A 21,189-nucleotide genomic window follows, 5' to 3' on the forward strand; every position below is an offset into this window, starting at 1 on the left:
AAATTAAACTGAAAGACAGGTATTAATATTATACTTTAAATGATAAAGTGTAAGATCCGGTCATGAGAAGCTACTCTTCTTTTATTGTATATGTGTAGTTATATGAGTATGCCATGTATGTCATGTGGTCAACATATTGTATAGTTGGACCAGTGCTAGAGCTGGAGCCAACTTTCTCTATACTCAAGAACCACACATAAGAATAGTAGGTAAAGAAGAAAGATGAATCCTTTCATGATGTCAAATACTTAGGAGAAAGATAAATCTTTCAGACCAGAAACTAGAATTGGAAGGCTGGTTCTAGCTGACAAAAAGAGGCCTTTTTTTTTTTTTTTTGGATTTAATTACAGAGAGGTCAAGGTGTCCAGGAGGATGTGGTGGGAAAACAGCTGGGAATATCTGGGGAGACAGGAGGAGTACTCTTCCTTTGGAATCCCATGTGCTAAGGGAATGGACCATGAGCCTTGAGGACAAAAGAAAAGCTATGGTGGCACTGGAGTTTATTTCTAAGACAGACTATATTTATATTCCTCAAATTCCCCAAGATTAGTTACCCATTTACCTCCACCAGCATCCAGCACAGTCTTGCCAGGTCTAGCCCGTCTCAACAATAACAGTAACTAACATTACTGAGCACATGCTATGTGCCAGACACTGTTTAAAGTCACCTGACCATATGAAAGTCTACCCCATGGGGTGGAAGACAATACTCCAAACCAGTTTGGGGGCACTAGAAACATTTCACTGGTTTAATGGTATTTTAAAAGGATTGTCTTATTATAGTTCTTGCAATTGGATCTTTCATCTCTGCTGCTTCAAATTCATTCTAGTGTCCTATAATGAAACGGGGTCAGTCCATGTAAAATTATGGTTCTAAACATTTCACAGTTTCTGTTCTTGTTCTGTCAGTGAGGGTTTGAAATGTGGGGACCTGTGGGTTTTTTGTTTTTGTTTTTTGGTCATGTCGTAGATCAGAAACTGTAGCATTTTTCTACCTCTAAGCCAGAGAGAGGAAAGAAAAATATGACATGAGTTTTGCCCCAGCTGCCTTCGCTGAGGGGCAGGGTCACTTGCTGGCTCCAAAGTGTATCCGGTGTGTTCCTTTAAAGTGTCCTGTAGTTGTTTCTTTTTTGAAATTGAGAATAGACAACACATCGGCAGAGGTGAAGGTGGTAATGATGTTTACAGAGCAGAGAGGGGTGTGGGAGCAGAATTCCAGCAGAAAACTTGGACTGGACACTTTCACTGAATCTGGTTCGCAGCAGGGCAAAAGCACTCCTATCTGAATTCAGGTTAATTGCTGCTAAAATTATACTGGGTTTTCTTTTCTCTCTATTGTCATAGAAAAAATCTAGGAAAATCTGCAATTAATTTCTTAATGAATAAAAATACGATGTGTCAAAAAGGAAGTCTTTAGCACTTGTCCTCAGCAAGTCCTATGACAGTTGAGTTTTCTCTACTAGCAGACTCAGGCCTGCCCAGTTTCCGAGCCAATATTTATGAAGGCAGAAGCATATCAGTATAACTTTCCTCACTTCCAACAGCATCACTACCAGGTTGCGTCAAGAATCTGTTGCTCTGTTAAAGGACTGGTATCTCCTGAGTGGTAAATGGGCCCTGTTACAGGCTGAATTTTGTCCCCTCAAAATTCAAGTGTTGAAGTGCTAACCTCCAGTAGTTCAGAATGTGACTGTGTTTTGAGATAGCACTTTTAAAGAGGTAATTAAGGTTAAGTAATGTCATTACAGTAGGCCCTAAATCCCAATAAGATTTGTGTCTTTATAAGAAGAGGAGGTCAAGACACAGATACACTCAGGGGGAAGACCACATAAAGGCCAAGAGAGAAGGCAACCATCTACAGACCAGGGAGAGGGGCCTCAGAAGAAACCACCCTTGCCAACACCTTGATCATGGACTTCTATCCTCCAGAATTATGAGGAAATAAATTTCTTCTGTTTTATGCCACCTAGTTTGTGATACTTCGTTATGGCAACCCAACCACACTAATATAAGCCCCAAACATTCATTCCCACCAAATAACAGCATTCTCTTCTCTCCTCATTCAGCAAGCCAATATGAATGGGCTTCTGCTAGAGGTTACTCTCTGCCCTGAACCCATCCTCTCAACTAGGAGTTGGCAAACGTTTTCTGTAGAGGGCCAGGTAGTAAATATTGTAGGCCTTGAATGTCAGGAGGCAAAAGAGAATATATGTAATTACCTATAAAACCATTTAAAATGCAACCACTTTTACTTGTATACCAATATTCCTAGCAGCATTATTCACAGTAGCCAAAAGGTGAAAATTAGCCAAGTGTCCATTAACAGACAAATGGATGACAAAATGTGGCATATATATACAGTGGAATATTATTTAGCCTTAAAGAGGAAGGAAATTCTGACACGTGCTACGACATAGATAAACTTTGAAAATATTATGCTAAGTAGTAAAAGCCAGACACAAAAAGACAAATATGCGTGATTCCAATTATATGAGGTACTTAAAATAGGCAAATCGTAGAGATAGAAAGTAGTATGGTGATTGCCAGGGGCTGGAAGGAGAGAGAAATGGAAAGTTAGTGTTTAATGGGTACAGAGTTTCTTTTGGGGAATCATGAAAAAGTTGTGGAAATGGATCGTGGTGATTATGAATGTACTTAATGCCACCGAATTATACACATAAAAATAGTTAAAATGGTGAAGTTTGTATTATGTATTGTTTAGAACCACAACAAAAAAGGCTATTCCCCCTGCCCCAAGTGTAACCACTTAAAAATATTAAATACAAGACTGGGGGCAGGGGAGGTGGGTAAGAGGAGAAGAAGATTAACTCACAGGCCATAGTGTGCCAACTCCTGCCCTAAACTGGTTAGGGTCCCGCGTCTATTCCATATTCCCTTAATAATAAGCGAGATGTACTCTAAACAGACATATCACCTATAACTGTCGACATCTGGATGGTTCCCCAGTGTCAGGTACTCTGGGTACCTGTTTTGTTTTTTTCTCCATCAGCCTGTACTGTCGACATTTCTGTATGCTTTGGAGCCTAATCCATTGAGGCTACAGATGGAGATCTTTGAAGGTTTTGCTTAGGGAATGAGTCCTCTGTGGAGGATACAAACAAGTTAAGGAATATGATTCTGGTGTGATTATAACAGGACCACACTTAATATCTGAAATAAGAAAACAAAGCTGAATGTATTGCTTACTGTAGTATGGGGAAGCTATGCTAGTTAGGCACAGTCTCTCTGAGCAGAATACAGTGTAATTAATGAAAGGTTTTGGAGCAGTTAGTTCAGGAATTGAAAGACTTTCAGAGGCATAAGTGAGTTAACATCATCTGTAAAAGTATGGTTGCTGGCTGAGCTATTGTTGATTGCTTGGCACTCGGAAGTGTGTTTATTAAAGTAAGTCAATCTCTTGCTGATTTTCATAAGCTAGAGGTCAGACTGATTGGTTAGCTTGTAAAAGCTGAGGCAAGTTGTCGTTGACCAACTTAACAGATGTAGAACAGGTTCTGGGGGCTACTTGTTACCATGGCTACAGAACAATACATTTTTTCCCTAGGTAAATGGGAAATTTTAAATTCTCACGTATCATGTGTGTAGCTCTCTCTCCAGCCATTAAAAATCTGCCTTATCCTCCATGGCAAAGACTGCCATTGCCCACCAAATATTTATTCTCTCCCCTTCTTCTTTACTAACAGGAAACTGTTTTTGTTAAGGGTAGCAATATACTCAACAACTGCATTTCCCACACAGCTTTACATATCAGATTGACCATGTGACACAATCCTAACCAATGAGATATGGGCAGAATCACTGGACACTGCCTCTGGGAGAGATGCAGAATCAGTGGACACTCTTCTTTCCTCCTTGCTGCCTGGAAGGGAGTCACAATGCTGGGGGACAGGAGCTATATTGGATCCATGGGAACTAAAGCCATACCGTAATGATGGGAGAGAGAGAGAGAGAGAGAGAGAGAAAGAGAGAGAGAGAGAGAGAGACCCTGAATATGGTGGAGCTATCATATCAGCTCTAGACTGCTTGACCCCTGAGCTAGGTGAGAAAGAAAAACAAACCTACCTCTATTTGATAGAGCTACTGTGAGTTGAGTTTTCTGTTATGTGTAGCCAAATCTATTTTCAATTGATAAGCCTGTCCTTCTGTTTTCCTCATCTCTTCACCTCACAATCATCAGTGGCTCCCATGTGTCCTCACTGCATAGCAGAGTGCTCAACACACCACACAACATGGTCAATATATACTTGTTGAGTGTTTAATTTCCAGATGAGGTGTTATGTGCCTCCCAATATGAGGCAATAAGAAATACAAACATCATCTACAAAGTAATCTTGCCAAAATTATTTAACCTAAATACAATTATGAAGAAAGTATCAGACAAATTTGGCATGGGATACAGTCTAAAACAACTTACCTAGACTCTTCCCAAAAGTTCCATGTGACAAAAAAATAAAAAAGAAAGAGAGAGGGGGAATTACTCTAGATTAAAAGAGACTAAACAAACAAATGTAATATGTGAACCTCTATTGAATCCTGGATCAAACAGCAAAAGATATCTGTATCACTCAGTATACTCATGCTTACCTGCCAGAAATTCTAAAGTCATCCACAATGGACAGTGTGGTATAGAAAAGGCATAGATTTCCCCACTCAGAACCCCACACAGATCACTCAGATCAATAGAGAAACTGGGAGAGTTGTTTACCACAAAAACATTCATGTAGTTTCTATATCATTCAAAGGATCGATACAGCCAAAGAAGCCTAGGAAAACTCTTAAATCTATCAGAGATGCTCCTGCAGAAAGTGACAGGCTGTTGTAACCAACACATGTTAATCCTGCCACAAGCCTTGGAAGCCACTGGGGATGCTCCTGGGAGATGAGAATCTTGGGAGCCTCACTAGATGTGAAGAAAAACTCAGCCACTGCTACCACTTGCTGTAACGTGGCAATGTGGTGCTAGGGATGAAAAGAGGGGGGCATGCTGCGGAACTCTAGGCTGCACTGGAAGCATAAAATAACGACTGTGAAATGACATCATATTGAGTGACAGACGCTGGGGCTTCTGAGTAGTCAGTGAGACCATGCAAGACTAGAGGATCCACTAGGGGGCGGTGGAGTGCAGAGGTTAAGGGCTGGAGCTCCTCATCGAAGAGCTCAGATCAATCCTAGCTTCTCCACTCAGTGGATAGTTGACCTAAGGCTACTGACAACCTCTCTCGGCTTTAGTTTTCTCATCTGTATAATGGAGATGAGAACAGTATCTACAACAGAGGTCTGCCGTAGATAATAAATGTGCCTGGTATATTATAAACACTGAATTATTATTAGCTATTAAGATCATCCATGGAAATAACATATTATTCACAGAAAAACTAGAGGAGAAGGCTGCCCCTACACATACATATACATCTTAGAGGACGAGGGGGCAGGGCGTGCAGCAAAGTGAATGAGAACACAAGCACAATGGAATTTATGAAGCAAAGCCTGGAAAATGCTGCTCATGGAGATGAGCTGAGGAATGAATTACTATAGAAAGATGGACACCTGTGATACATTAGGCTAGGGGTCGCTCATCCATACCCTTTAGCTGTAAGCTTCGTTTAGTTACTTTAAAAAAATTTTAAATTGTAGTAAAATACACATGATATATTCACCATCTTAACCATTCTTAAGTGTATAGTTCAGTGGCATTAAGTGTATTCACATGGCTGTGCAATCATCACCACCATTCATCTACAGAACATTTTTCATTTTGTAAAACAAATCGTGTACCTGTTAAACAATGACTCTCCATTTTCCCCAGCTCCAACCCCAGTAACCACCATTCTACTTTCTATTTCATAAATTTGACTGCTCTAAGTGCTTCTTATAAGTGAAATTGTATAGTATTAGTCTTTCTGTGACTGGTATATTTTACTTAGCATAAAGTCCCCAAGGTTCATCTATGTTGTAGTATGTGTCATAATTTCCTTCCTTTTTAAGACTGAACAATATTTCATTTTATATATATATACATACCACATTGTGTTTATCTATTCACCCTTCAATAGACACTTGTAATCCTTGTTTAGTTCCTTTTGAACTAGATGGTCCAGCATTTTCTGGAGGAGGTTAAGCAACCAGGGGAACCAGTGGCTGGAATGAGGCAAAACCTCAAATATGGCAAGGACCTCAGAGAACAAGAAATGATTTGCAGACAAGAGAGGAAAGAAATTCAACCAGTATAGAGACCTACATGTGTATACAGCTCCTAAATGTCACTTGTACACCTGAGGGCTTTGTGTAGTCCCCATGACAGTCACTGCTTCTCAGCTCCAAACTCATGCTTTTCTACTTGGCTTCATGATGCTGGGCTGAGACCTTATAAACCTCACGCGGGGCTCTATCAATTAGGGGTGCTGCAGGAAGGCTGCAAGCCTGGAGGAAGAAGGAGGGACTTGTGACCTCCTTTCTACTTGTGGTTCTTCTGAGCAACGCCCCAGCAATGCCTTTTTACCCAGGAGGGGCAGTGCCTTCCTGTAGCAGCGGCTGAATTCAGTTTTCAGTTGTTCCCACGCGTGCAGAGTTTCCTTGCTCTCTGACCATCACCAGTCAGCCAGAACCACCTCCTCAGAGTTCTGGGTCCCTGGCCCATGGGACCACTCCTCTAAGTTGTAGATTTCAGCAATTCCAAACACTTGCTTTGTTTGCCCTGCCTGAGAGGTGGTAGCTGCTTCCTTTGTAATATCTTGAAGTTCTCTTTTAACTTTCATGTAGTTAACAGTTCTTTATATTTAGTTCTGTCTTTTCAAATTGTTGCTGTGGCTTTTGTCTCTTGACTGGGTTCTAACTGTTACCCCTCCCAACTACTATGTCAAATCTTTAATGTCCTCCCAGGCTGTGTGTTTAACTCCAGACCCCTTGCTCCAGTAAGGATGACCTGGCTTCCTGTTTCATCCAGAAAATTAAAGCCATTATAGGTGAGTTCAAACGTGCCTTCCCCAACCACTCAATTTATAAAAATTTCTATAGCCAATTTCCTTTTCTTCAGTCTCATAGGATAAAGCATTTTCTTTCTGTTTAATTCCAAATCTTCCACAGGTGCTTTTGAGCCCACCCCCAACCCCCACCATGTCCCCTGGGACCCTGCTCTGTCTCTCATACATATCCTCTCCCAATTCTTAACATACTCTTTTCTATAGTCTCCAGCGAGCTGAGTAAGGATGGATAAAGGGATAGTAGATTCTTCTCTTCCTCTCTCCTGTTAATCACATCCATATTCCACCCCTAGCATGTCTACCCCCAAATCTGAATTCCTGGATGAGGTCTGCATTCCCAGAATTCAACACAGTGCCTGGCAGGGAGGAGGCAAGGAAGTGACACTCAGTGGGTGACTACTAAATAGGTAAGATAGACAGAGGAACCACTCTTTACCTGCTTACTGAAGGAATCAACAAATGGGTGGAATTCTGTAATTAGCAGAGCTCACGGCACCGCCTAGAGCCACATTTCTCTCAATCCTCTCCTTGCATTGGACCGCAGGCACGAGAATCACCTTGGGAGTTTGTTAAAGTGCTGGCTCAAAACCCACATTGATGGGGCTATGTCAAAGGGACACAAGAGTGAATTGAAAGAGCCCTCGGTGGCCAAAGCTGAAACAATTTGAACAAGAAAATAAATGAAGTGGCATATGTTGGTTTATAACACAAAGTATAAAATAAACACTTCAATCCACAATGATATAAATAAATGGTTGAATAAATAAATGAGGGAGAAGGGCCAGATTTCCTGTGTAGAAGAATTCCAAATAATTTTTATAGATACTCTGTCCTCAAAGAGGTGGAGCATAACTCTCCCCTCAAGTGTGGGGTGCACTTAGTGACTTCCTTTCAAAGAGGATAATATGGGGGGAGGGTAGAAATTTTACAGTAGAAAACCTGGCAAACACTACCTCAGCCAGGTGACCAAGGTCAACATAAGCAATGATGAATGAGGTTGATAGTATGCGCACTTGATATGATGTGATGAAAATGGCATTTAACCTCTGTGGTATTCTTCCCAACAATCTATAAACTCAATCATATCATATAAAAAAAAAAAATCAGACAAATTCCATTAAAGGAATACCCTACAAACTACCTAACCAATATTCTTCAAAACTGTCAAAGTCATCGAAAACAAGGAAAGTCTAAAAATCTGTTACAGCCAAGAAGAGCCTAAATGTAATGTGACATCCTGGATGGGATCTCTGAACAAAAAAATAAAATAACTAAGGAAATTTGAATAAAATATGGACTTTAGTTCACAATGATGCATCAATATTTGTTTATTAATTGTGACAAATATGCTGTAGTAAAGTAAAATGTTAATAAAGGGAAAAACCAGGGGTAGGATTTATAAGAACTCTGTATTATTTTCTCAATTTTTGTGTAAATTGAAAACTTTTCTAAAAAATAAAATTTACTAAAAATGTTTGGTTTTTTAAGAATGCAAGTTCCTGGGCTCCTCTCAGATTCTCAAGTATTGAACCTCGGGAGTCTGCATTTTAAACAAGCATCTCAGTGGTTCTGTGTGCCCTAAAGTCTGAAAAACAGTGTCTTAGAGAAACTCTGCTCAGAGAGATGGAGACTCCTTGCTTACTGTGGTTTGGACCCATGCCACTGTGTTGAACAACTGCAAGGTCACCATTGAGTCTGTTCAATTTACAATGCTAATGGCACCCCTTGAAGCTGTGGAATAGGTATTGTGCACACTCATCTGCTGTCAGCCTTCCTGTGGCGTTATTTTGATTGGTCTGCATATATCAATAGGAACCAATGTCTAACAGTTGGAAAATTCTTCATTAAAGTCCAAACCTCTAGGCTAAATTTCTATAGCCCCCATTCCCTCACGGCATTCTGGGCATTCTGCATAGTGCTTAGAAGTGGCTCAGTTCTTCAGGTGGGATGTGTGCTGATCAGTTCAACACTCTCTCTACCATTCTCTATTGTCTCTAACACTTAGGAGCTGTTATTATTATGCCTGTATTGTTGACTTTTTATAGAGAAAAAGAAGTTCTTTTTATCTGGGTCACTATCAAAAGAGAAATCAAATGAGCCTGTGTTTTTAAAAACTGAAAGAGAACACATCTATTTGTGTAAGTTAGAGGATTACTAGTGATTAACATGCAAGCTAATTGTGCCTGTTGATTGCTAATGCCCAGCCTGCTTCCCTTGGTGATGGTCTATGTGTACATTTGGGAGTGCCTCAGGTCAACGAGAGAAGCTGTAGCAATAAACAGACCAGAAGTAGATCTTGCAAGGAGGAAGAGGAGGGAGAATCTCTCTCTGTTTTAGCACACCCTAGGGACACCGCAGACGGAGTAGGTGGACCTCCTGTGCGTCAGGATCTGGCGGAGCCTGCATTCCTGGGTCCTTCGTCAAATGATCTCTTGGTTCTCTATTTCTAACTACTGCTTTGGGAACAAACAGTCTCATGAGTGTTCTGGCACAAATAGACTTGATTTTGAGAACTGCTTTAGACTCCTTTCAAGTGTTCAGAGTATAATAATAGCAAGAACTTACTACACGTAAGACCAATTCTTAGTGGGTTTTTAAAAAATACATTAACATATTTAATGCTCAGAAGACCCCTTGAGGCAAATGTTGTTATTACCATCATTCCCTGTTTACAGATGAGGACATGAGGTGAAGAGGAGTTAAGCAGATCTACCTGGGCATCTACACTAGTTGAAAAACAGAGCTGGCATGTGAAGCTGGGCTCCAGGCTCTGAGCACTTCACCACCACCCTACACTCCCCTGTCTCTCTCAAGAAGTTGAACAGATGCCAAAAGTTGTTCAACTCTTAAAATATTTCAAGGTGCCTTAAAAACCACAGAAAATATAAATACTTATTAATATTTTATGTGCATAACACATTTGTGTTCACATTTTAAGAAAGAAGAACATACAATATAAGGTAACAGTCCACAAATCCTTTCTTTTAAATAGAATTATTAGTAAAGGCCCTGACCTTTTCATATTTGTCATGATGGGTTGTTAACTAGAATTTATGTAAATTATGAAGGGGAGAGGATGTTCTGCTATGAATTTGTTTGGAATAATTTTTTAAAAAATACTTTTTATTTTAAAAATCCAGATGGATCGTTTTCCTTATCAATCCAACTGTTGGATTTATTGGCAGATTGTGTTAGTGTCTCTTTTTCCTTGGGAAGTTTAGAGTAAGAGAATAGACCGTGTCATTATCGTCACAAATGTATCATGACCAGTGATACCTAATGCCTCTATTTTATGTGTAGAGTCTCATACACCATTTAAACTTCATTGTGTGAGGATAATATAGAAAATTGGAGAGGATTCTAAAAGAGAATAAAAATGATCAAAGAGTTGAAAAGCTACAGAAATATTTAATCTGGAAAGAATAGGCTGAAGGTTTTTGATAAACTCACTTGAAAGAAAACAATGAATTAGAAGGATATTGAATATATGTTCTAGTCAACTGGTGGCTGGGGGAGCAGTTTTGGTTAAAGATATTACAACAAGCAACCATATGGGAATAAAATACAGGCATGAGCACCAGAGATCAGGGTTATAACCAACGAAGGGCACGTTTTTGTTGGCAGAATGGTAGGAGCACAAAGGCGGTGGTTTATTAAAGGATACTCAGCCAGATGGACATATGGTCGCAGGGACTGTCCAAGGTCAGTGTCAGGATCCTACCACTACTGTGGGTGTTCCTTCCTCCTTAGAGTCTGGTTCCCTCATGCAGGGTCCACCTGAGTCCCAGTTTGTTGGTCTGGCATATTTGCAGAGGGGAAAACCTCCGGCCTGCACATCAAGACAGACTGCTATTACCAGCTGGTTCAGAAAACCCAGATTGTTATTCTTTCTTATCTTTTTGGTCATTGGTGGGGTGCTCATAGCTGAACAATTTTCTTGTAAATAAATACTCCAATCCCATCAAGCATAAGGATACAAATAATTGCCAAATCAGAACAATCACCTCACTTTTAAAACTACCTCAGCTTTTATATATAATATCACTGAAACAACGTAAAGGAGAATGTTAAATTCCCTTGTTTATGCAGTTCTACCAGCAGACTTTCTGAGACTGTCCTAGAACACAATTTATTTTATAATGGTTTTCGAAATCCTTTGTCCATACTTAATGGAGGAGGGGGATTGAAGCAGGGAGGGGAGAAAAGGAGGTGGAGTTGTCTTGCAATGTACCGGGGATTTCTTGTAATTAAGTATGGTATGATGACAAACACAAAGTCAACTGCCTTTGAAGAAAAGTTTATTACCTACAGTTCCCGAGAGGAAGAAACCCATCAAGCCACACAGGCCCTTTGGGGAAGCACCAGGATCAGTCGGGAGACAGTTGTGAGGAGAGCATGGCCCAGAACCTTTACTGTGGTTTCTGCAAGGATGAATGAGTGAGGAAGGGTAGACAAATTTGAGCAAGTTTAGGATTAGTTTGAATGATTTTTGTTCGCGCTGAGCTATAAGGGCGGTCTCTAGTTGTCTGAGACTTGGCCATGGGTGATTTAGGGCATATGAAAGTCATGTTCGAGCAAGCTGTTTTCTATCTCTAGGAATTAGCTAGCCCTGAGAGGGGCAGTCTCTTCAGGCCCTCGGATGTCAAAGCACCATAAAGTATGGAAAATAAAAAACATGACTAACACAGCGGTCTGGTGTTCTAGAGCCACATCCAAGTAACCTCTGTGAAAAGCTTAGGGCCAGTCTAGTCGGGCAGGATGCACACACAATCTCGGGAGTGGTGTGACATAACGGGGTGCCTGCTAGAACGCACGGTGACAGGACTGTCCACTGATCATGGAGCATGATGGTAACCACAGCATACTTTATTTGGAAAGCCAAGCAGACAGGGACCATCTGTCAGCAAGGGAGCTGATGAGTCCGGCGTTCCCAGGCAGGTCACTTGTTCTTGGAAGGTGATGGCCACTGTATTTGGGTTCTCCAGAGAAATAGAATCAGTAGGATGTATAACTGTGTATCTATATATATCCATATACTTCTCTATCTCTCCATGTCCGTCTGTCTGTCTGTCTATAGATTTATTTTATTAAATTGGTTTATGTGATTGTGGGGCCTGACAAGTCCAAAATCTGCAGGATAGACCAGCAGGCTGGAAACTTGGGGAATTGCTGCTATTGCAGTTCAAGTCTGAAGGCCTTCTGCTGGCAGAATTCCCTCTTCTTTGGAGAATATCAGCCTTTTTCTTAAGGCCTTCATCTGATTGGATGAGAGTTCCTCCACCATTATGATGGGTTGTCTTAACAAGGTTTTGGATTGTTTGGACTTCTTCTAAAAAATATCATAGACTGGGTGGCTTACACAACAGACATGTATTTCTCATAGTTCTGAAGGCTGAGAGGTCCAAGATCAAGGTGCCAGCTAATTTGTTTCCTGGTGAGAGCCCTCTTTTTTGTTTGCAGATGGACAGACTCCTAATTTCTTCTAAAAAATACTTTCATAGCAACATCCAGATGTTTAATCGAATATCTCGGTATTATGGCCTAGACAAGTTGACAAATAAAATTTACCATCACAGATGGGGTTAGTGGTGTATAACTGTAAGAAAAAGAAGTCCAAGGGTACAAGGCATACACTACTCATTCATTGGAGCATGAATAGCCACTAGATCTCTTGAAAATCTAAAGCCCACCTAATCGTCAGACCTTGGGGAAGCAGCAAGTGTGGCTTGATGCTGCCTTCCCTCATCTATCTTATTCAATATATAAACATATATATTGAAGCCCTACTGTGTGCCAATCACTGTGCTAAGACTCTGAGAAACAAAAATAAAAGACAGGCCCTGCTTACAGTTGAGAAGAAGAAATGAGTAATTACACAATGACCTTGATGTAGTGTGCACTTGCTTTCATAAAGGAATGCCCAAGGGCAAAAGGAGGCCAAGGGCATGAAGTCCACCCACCATCACAGAGCAATGAACTGGAACCTCTCAAACTCTTCTTACCTCATATCAGAATTGTTCCTAGTGACTGGACCACGGGTTCATCTGTTTGAGGAAGTTTAAGATGAGCTATAACTGTGGTGGGGGGCGGGGAGGGAGGTTGGTGGCAGGAGCAGGGGCCAAGAAATGGAGTGATTAACAGTTTCTCCTCAGACCAGACAGATCAGAAAGCAACAGCACTAACTTAAAGCAGTTTTAGATTTGGTAAACATCATGGGTGAAAAATTTTTTCCAGTGCAATTTTGGGGTTTATGATCTTATTGTACACATGGCACATGAAATCAAACATATTTTCATCTTTGGAATAACAGGGTTGTCATAAAGAGCATGGCGAGCTGTGGCCCTATGATTACTGGGCAGAAGTAAAAGTTTAGCATAGCTTTTACCTAGTAGAAACGAAGAAAGAGGAAAGGGGAAACAGATGAATAGCATGTGAAATACAAAATTTAAAAATACGAATTAAATAGAAAAGCTGAGTGTTACCTAGTGTTGCCGTAAAAAGTATACAAATTGAGTGGCTTAAAACAACAAATCTTTAATGGCTCACAGTTCTGGAGGCTAGCAGTCCGAAAGCAATGTGTCAGCAGGGCCACACTCCCTCCCAAACCTCCTTCCTTGCCTCTTTTGGCATCTGGTGTTTTGCTGGCATCCTTAATGTTCCTTGGCTGGCAGCTGTAGTGCTTCAAACTCTGCCTCCATTGTCACATGGTTGTCCCTGTGTCTGTATGGGTCTCTTCTTCTAAGGATATTGATCATGCTGGACTTAGGTTCCACCTTACTTCATTATGACCTCATCTTAACTAACTACATTTATTTGCAAATAAAATTACATTCCAAGGTGCTAAGGGTTAGGGCTTCAGTATATCTTTTTTCAGTATCCAGTTCAACTCATGACTCTGAGAGAATTAAAGACGCAGGGAAAAGAGAGTGCCGGGCTTAATTTTCCATAAAAATAGAAAATCTAAAATCAATAAGCAACATTGACATATGATAGTCAGCCAGTTTTTAGTACTTTACTTTGTATTTCCAGCCTATTTTCTGAAATTTAGGAAACATTTTTGTGTGTTTTGTTTTCATTTGCTGTGGTAATGACACTTTTCCTGCGTATGCATATTTCAATTATAATTCTATGGATTTACAATAATAAATATTGTTAGTAACTGAAATAAGAGTTATAAGGCATTTTCTACACAATATTTTTATAATTATCTCATAAGGAGAAGAAATGATTAAATGAATGTTAACAGATGATGATCATTTCACAAAGTACACAAATATTGAATTGTTATGTTGTACACCTGAAACTTATATGTCAATTATACCTCAAAAAAAGATCAAATGAATATGTTCTGTTTTAGAATATTATATTGACTGCATGAATTCAAATAATGTACTAATGGTAAGCATGACGTGGCCACAAAGAAGCACAAGCAAGATTAAGCATTTGAGCCAATAATAACCCTCACATTTCTGAGTAGGTCTTATTTCAGCCAGTGAAAGATAAGCTCCCACTTCTTTTGAAACAATCTCGGGGGAAGTAGATCTGTAGGTGGCTGGGCAGTTCCATAAGAGGATATATCTTGGTCGGGATGAAATTACGATGTTTGGCATACCTTTGCTGTACAGATCATGCCCTGAAATCCAGCTTTCACCTCCACAAGGATCCAGGGTAGCTACGTCATGGTCCAAGAGAAGTCATTTATGATTCCGTAGTATCAGTCGCTAGCCACATCCATTAAGAGAAGGAAAGTGCTGGCCCCAAAAAATGTCCTGCCCTGGGGCCAGAGGTAAGAGAATAGAAGGAACTGGAAATCTGACCTCACTTCCTTCTCTCCACTTTTAGCAGATGCTGCTACTGTCCCAACCATATCATTTTTGCCAACCCTGGAGTTTACCTAGCTCTTTGGTGTACAATTCTCATACAACCACCTGTCTCTCTCTGCCCAAGAGCTTTCTCTGGATGCAGGATGTTTGGCCCAAACATGGACCAGTACAGAGGGGTTTATAATCCCCAGGAGCTTCCCTCATTGAATGAGGGAAGGAAGTCGGTAGCCAAATAGCCCAGCTTCCTTGCCCATTGGTGAGATAGTTTTGAGATGTGTTCTGCTCAGTCTTTTGAGGGTCTCTAGTAGGATTTAATTCAGGTGCCTACAGCTGTAACCTGCTTATTAGGGACTGCCCTCTTCCCTATCTCACTTGCCTGGTTCCTCATCATTCTTCCTGGGATCATGTCTTAAGTGGAGAGGTGGGATTTGCTCCCAAATCCTTGTCTCAAGGTTGGCTTTGGGGGAACATGGACTAAATGCATTATATCTAATATTTCCTTTTATGAGGCATATTCAATTCATTTAAACAATCTGGATGGGCTAGGAAATGAGGAATGTGGTATTGACAACACCACAATGAAAGGCTAGGAATCCATTCCACTTTTATTACTGCAGTGTACCATGAGAAAGATACTATCCATTTGATCAAATTACCCTTGGAGAAAAAAAAAATAGGTAAAGAATAGAATAATTCTATTTGTGAACAATTATAAATATTCAAACCAATGGTAGTCTTATGAAATATGTATAGACGTATTAAGACAATTAAAAGCTTCTGTGTTTCCTATTTATAAGTCATACGTCTAAAAGCAAGGGATAAGAAAATGTCTTTATCTTATACATCTGATATGTAATTTTGAAGATTAGCTAAGATTGCATTTTTGTTTCACATTAGGTTATTCAGAACCCAACCACAATTTGTCAAATGTACACATGGCAGAAATGGCATATATCTAGTCTAATGGTTCTCGATCCTAGGAGACCCTTTTATAACAAATACTCTGTAATTTTACCTTTACTATCCTAAATGAAACTCAAGGAAAATATACTATACATAATTTAAATAATCGGTACAACACCCTTACTTTTATATAAATAAACAAAGGAAAGAACTTTATCATAAAATAATATATACTTTGATCTGTAGGTGTTTGGGTGTGACCACATTAGGAGACACAATGCTTGTATCCACCTATAAATATATTAGTTTATATATAAGAGAAGTAAGAAGGTCAGAAGTGACGCCACACAGGATGTATAGGAAAATGATAGAGCAGAGGAACTATGCAGCAGAATAAAAACTGGTCTAGGTTGAGGGAGTACATGTGTAGTACCAACAAACCAGATATGTTTGTGGCATGAGAAAGAGAAGTAACCTTATCTTAGCCCTTGAGAAAGAGCAGATGGTCACGGTGGAGAAGATAAGGAAGTGTGATTGTTTCACAAACGTGACAGGTTCTACATGACTGTCTTAAAAATACTTTCCTACATTTTGAAGGGGTAGTGATGAAATTTGACAGAAAACTGATCTCCTGTTCTAAAATCCCACCACATGTTAGGGCATATGTTCCATCTGTAGAATGTAGACCCTGGAGTCCACATACTTTGATACGTAATGGGAAACAGAGATGAATCAGAAAAAAAATGCTCTAGAGAAATGATGTAGCGGACTTTAAGGTGGGTACTAGAGGAAGAATAAAAAAAAAAAAGCAAACCAACATTACTTTCTTAAAAAAAAAAAACCCACACCATAATTTCCATATGTAATTTTCTCAGCATAGCTTTCCTGTTGTGTTATGAAACTCATAGACAGGATGGTGTAGGTGACACTGTCAGAGCTGTGCCCTGTCCCCTGAGTCAGGGTATACTTCCCAACTGCAGTTCTTCACCTCTGGGTTTGCCTTCCCACCAGAGCCTCTGCCCACTCACATGGTGGGCTGAAAGTGATGAGAAATTGCACTGCTTGGGAGAAGACCTCAGTGACTGATGGGAGTCAGTAGATAAGTGTACCAGCTGCCTAAGCCCTTTGGTGGGATGACTCTGGGGCACTGGCTCCAGTTTGCCCACAGTGATAATTTGTTTGATAATTCTCCTCTACTGTCTTCCATCTTCCCCTTCCCTGTCTCACTTCTCCATTCTCATACTTGTCTTTTTTAGGGCTGCTTCCAGACAAACTTGAAACTTGAAACTTTGTCTCAGAGTCTGCTTTTGGGGAGACTCAAACTAAAACAGATGGTGATAATCTGAAATATTTTCAAAAACTTGATTAATGAAATTTAATGAGGTTCTAATTCTGTTAAAAAAATTCTCAAATGTTCTGTTACATTTTGTTGCTTTTGCAGGAATTGTTCCACTGTACTGAAATCCTTTCCACCTAAACATGCAGTTGGAAATACTATAATAAATAATGTGATGCCCATGTTAAACAAGGATGAATGAAAGTCTTAGCTGAATCTAGAACTTTTTGTAATTAGATTAAATGATACTTTTTGTCTCCTAAACCATGTTCTATCTCAATTAACATTTCCTGCAAACATTGGCTAATATATTGCACCATTTTCCAGTGGATTAATAACCTAATCTGATATTATGATCCACATTGATCTTTAGATATAATTATTATGTTTTTACATAGCATCAAAATTAGCAATATAATTCAAAACCAGTATCTTAGACCTAGTTTTATCTGCTACAGATAAAGGAACTATGACAATTCTAAGCAAGAATGCTCTTTACATAATATAAATTGTTAAAAAATCTCATGATAATCCTTCCTCTTTAATAATATATCAATCTCATTTGCTTACAATTTAAGGACTTCGTTTAACATTTCTGATACATCTAAAATATGTGTCAAATCATAATACTTTGATATCACCATTTAATTTTTTATTGATTAAAACAAAAAAATGCATGTTAATATTAAAGAATAAATTAAATATTTTACAACATTTTTGCCAGAGCCAGCCAGCTGAGATGAACAGCACCTGAGAAGGGGAGTGGGGATTAAAGAAAAGACAGAGACAAGAGATAGAGTCGGGAGGGCGTACAGTAAATACTGCAGCCCCGAGTTTATTTAGAACACACTACTTATAGCATTGCAATGAGAAAACAGCAGCCAAGACCCAAGGTCAGCCAAATTACTTATCCTGCAAAACAATGAAGTTCTCACAACTCAGAACTCTCTGCTCCGCAATCAAACTCCCTTCTTGGAAAATACTGAGTGCTTAAAATAGTTTAGTGCCACTTATCTCAGAGCTCACCAAGTTAGCTCAGCTCCCAACACATTTTTCTTAGGAACATCATCTTATTGCCATACATACGATAAGGCAAAGTCCTTTTTACAGTCCCTGCAAAGATTACAAAATAATCTTTTATTCAAGGCATAAATTTAATTTTATTAGTAGCACTGATAGCATTCATTGATTTGTGGGCCTTTCATTAAGATTTTTGGTGACTGAAGGTGTCAATGAATACTTCAATGACTTGCTAACATGGCTGTTGTAACTTTTCAGTTGTTTGTAAACCCATAGTACTAGCCGACCATGGCTGCTGCTCCACTCGTTACACAATGATATTGGAAAAGGAAAAAGTTTTCCTGTGAAATAATTTTTAATAATTTCAGATTTTCACAACTCAGTATCCATTGTCTGTGCATATAGAAATAAATTTTCTGCTCCTTGTTTTTATTCCCACGAATTTTACATACGTGGTCAGCAAAGCTTGGTTATCATATAGGTTACTTGGATTCACTTGCAACAAACATTCTTCTGACTGTAGATCATTCCATAGCTATTTTCTACCTCTTTGGATTTATCATACAATATTATTGCTCAACAGAATAAAAGAAATTGTTTAAATCTCTTATTCTCATAGTCGTAATCTCTTATACAGCTGGTAAAATTAATTATTCTCCCATATTGCTTGGATCACCACGCATTGCTATCATTTGTGCTATTCTATAAGAAATGATACCTTATATCCTTCACATCAGATTTAAAAGAAACATTTCAGAGACAGTGCTATGATTTTCAAACTTTCCTTAAATCTCTGAGGTTTCTAATTTTGCCAACTCTGTGTCTTTCTTTATAAAATATTCACTTAATCTTGATAGGTTCATCTAGATGAATTAGAAAAAAATTATGTTGTCAGTATGGACACTTTCAAATATTTAACTAAATATTCTCAACACCTTTACTTAATATTTGATATTACATACAATATTTTACAAATAAGGGCTAAATTAGTACATCTTTGTGAAAGGTATAGGATAATTAAGAATGCAACCAGCCATAAATGTAAACTGATACTGGTGACAAATGCAATGAGTTGATGTAGGTGGTGTGGTTTTTTGAATTTGTGAATGGCTCTTGATTAAGTTCCAAATAACAACCAAAGGAACATAATAGTTGTATTCTTGTAAAATTCAGCATGAAATAAAACTCTACAAAGCACATGTTTACATGTAAAATAGAATCAGTTCTAGATTCAAATAAATACAGGCTTTTACATACATAAGAAACATGAAATGAGGGACTCAAAAGTTGATTAGGAAAGAGAATAATTCTTTTTTTTTGTAAAAGTATTGTGTCTGGCATCACTGGATCCCATGTAGTAACCCCCCAATCATTATGACAACCAAAGCTATCCTTATGAATTTCCAAAATGCTTGCTGCTCAGTAAATATCCACTATGAATGTGACCGAATCATTAAAAAGTTGTAACTACCCTTTAAAAAACTTTCAGACCTATTTTCTCACTAATATTAGTTCCATAGACATTATATGCTGAAAGTACAAAGATTGACCATCAGCCCTGGTCATTATCTACTGATTCCTGTAAAAGGTTGCTGATAGAATTCTTGGGAATTTGAAAAAGACCTCCTCAGTCAGAATATGGGAAAGAATATGGCCTATAAGCTTAAGGCACCGTAGCTTTCATCTGTTCGGAACTCAATACTTTGGAAGTTTTTATTTATTTTGTTGTTGTTGACCCCTCTACTACTTAGTAATGTTTAGGAAAAATTCCACCTCTACTATATGAAGGGAACACTGCTAAAGGAACTGTAAACTATACAGCAAAGGCATTTGTCATTGATGTTTGGTCAGCAATCTTCTCTCAGGACTCACCTAAAGATTTTCCTTCTGGTGCCAAAACCTTAGAGATGCTGTGTTTTATTTTATTAAAGGAAGACAATGCCTTCACACCAAGAGACTTAATATGTGTTAGGATACAACATTTTCTAAGACACATTCCCTTCCTGCTAAGGGTTTACCCTTTTAAGCTCTCATTATTACCCCAATGTGGAAAGCACATTCAACAGGACACAGCGAGGCAAATAATGATCAAAAGTAATTGACAGAATTAGTTCTCCATAATACAAGCTAGAGAAGAGACAAGGTGTAAATATAGGCAAGGACAATAGAAATGATGTACACTAAAAGATCTGGGACTACATGATAAAGGTTGGATGAATTATACAAGTGTAGGTTTTCTCAACTTCAGCACTATTGACATTTGGGGCAGGACAATTTTTAAAATATATACTAATATATATAAAATATATACTAATATATTTCTCATAGTTCTGGAGCCTGGAAGTCCAAGATCAGGGTGCCAGCACAGTCAGATGAGGGCCCTCTTCCAGGTCACAGACTTCTTGTCTCCCCACATGGTGGAAAGGGTGGGCAGGAGAATTCTTTACTGTGGGAGGCTGCGCTGTGTATTGTAGGATGTCTAGCACCATCCCTGGCCTATACCCATCGGATGCCAGTAGCAGCCCTTTCTCCCAACTGTAGCACCAAAAATGTCTTCAAATATTGACTAGTGTTCCCTGGAGGCCCTAAATCACTCCCTGTTGAGAATCACTGCACTAATGTGTCTCAGACTTTAAAGTACATACAAGTCAACTGAGGAAGCTTGTTAAATGCTGTTTTACTAGGTCTAGGGTAGGGTCTGGCACCATCTAGTCCAAACAAAATCCCAGGTAAAGCCAAAGGTGCACAGCACTGTGGAGCAATGCTTGGGATCTGCAAAATCTAATCTCGCTACTTGAAAAGCTCGCGGCTGCAGCCTGTCCTAGTCAATGGACATGACACAGTGACAATCTGATCTGTCTCCTCAAGATGACCGATTCCATCTTTCGTCTCAGACCGAAAGGCTCTTTAGGAAATTATTTCCTTATGCTAACTTTTTAAAAATGAAGCTTTTGGACTAAATACATATTTTCCATTTTTTTTTAATTGCATGAGCACAGTATTTATCTCATCAAGAATTATGATAAACCCCTGAATGTTTCATGTTTTTCACAATTTATTTGGAACAAATTAAAAGTAACTTTCCGTAGTACAGATCGCCCCAGGG

The sequence above is a fragment of the Pteropus medius genome, unplaced genomic scaffold (assembly GCF_902729225.1).
Source record: "Pteropus medius unplaced genomic scaffold, Ma_sr-lr_union100, whole genome shotgun sequence".
Lineage (NCBI taxonomy): Eukaryota > Metazoa > Chordata > Mammalia > Chiroptera > Pteropodidae > Pteropus > Pteropus medius.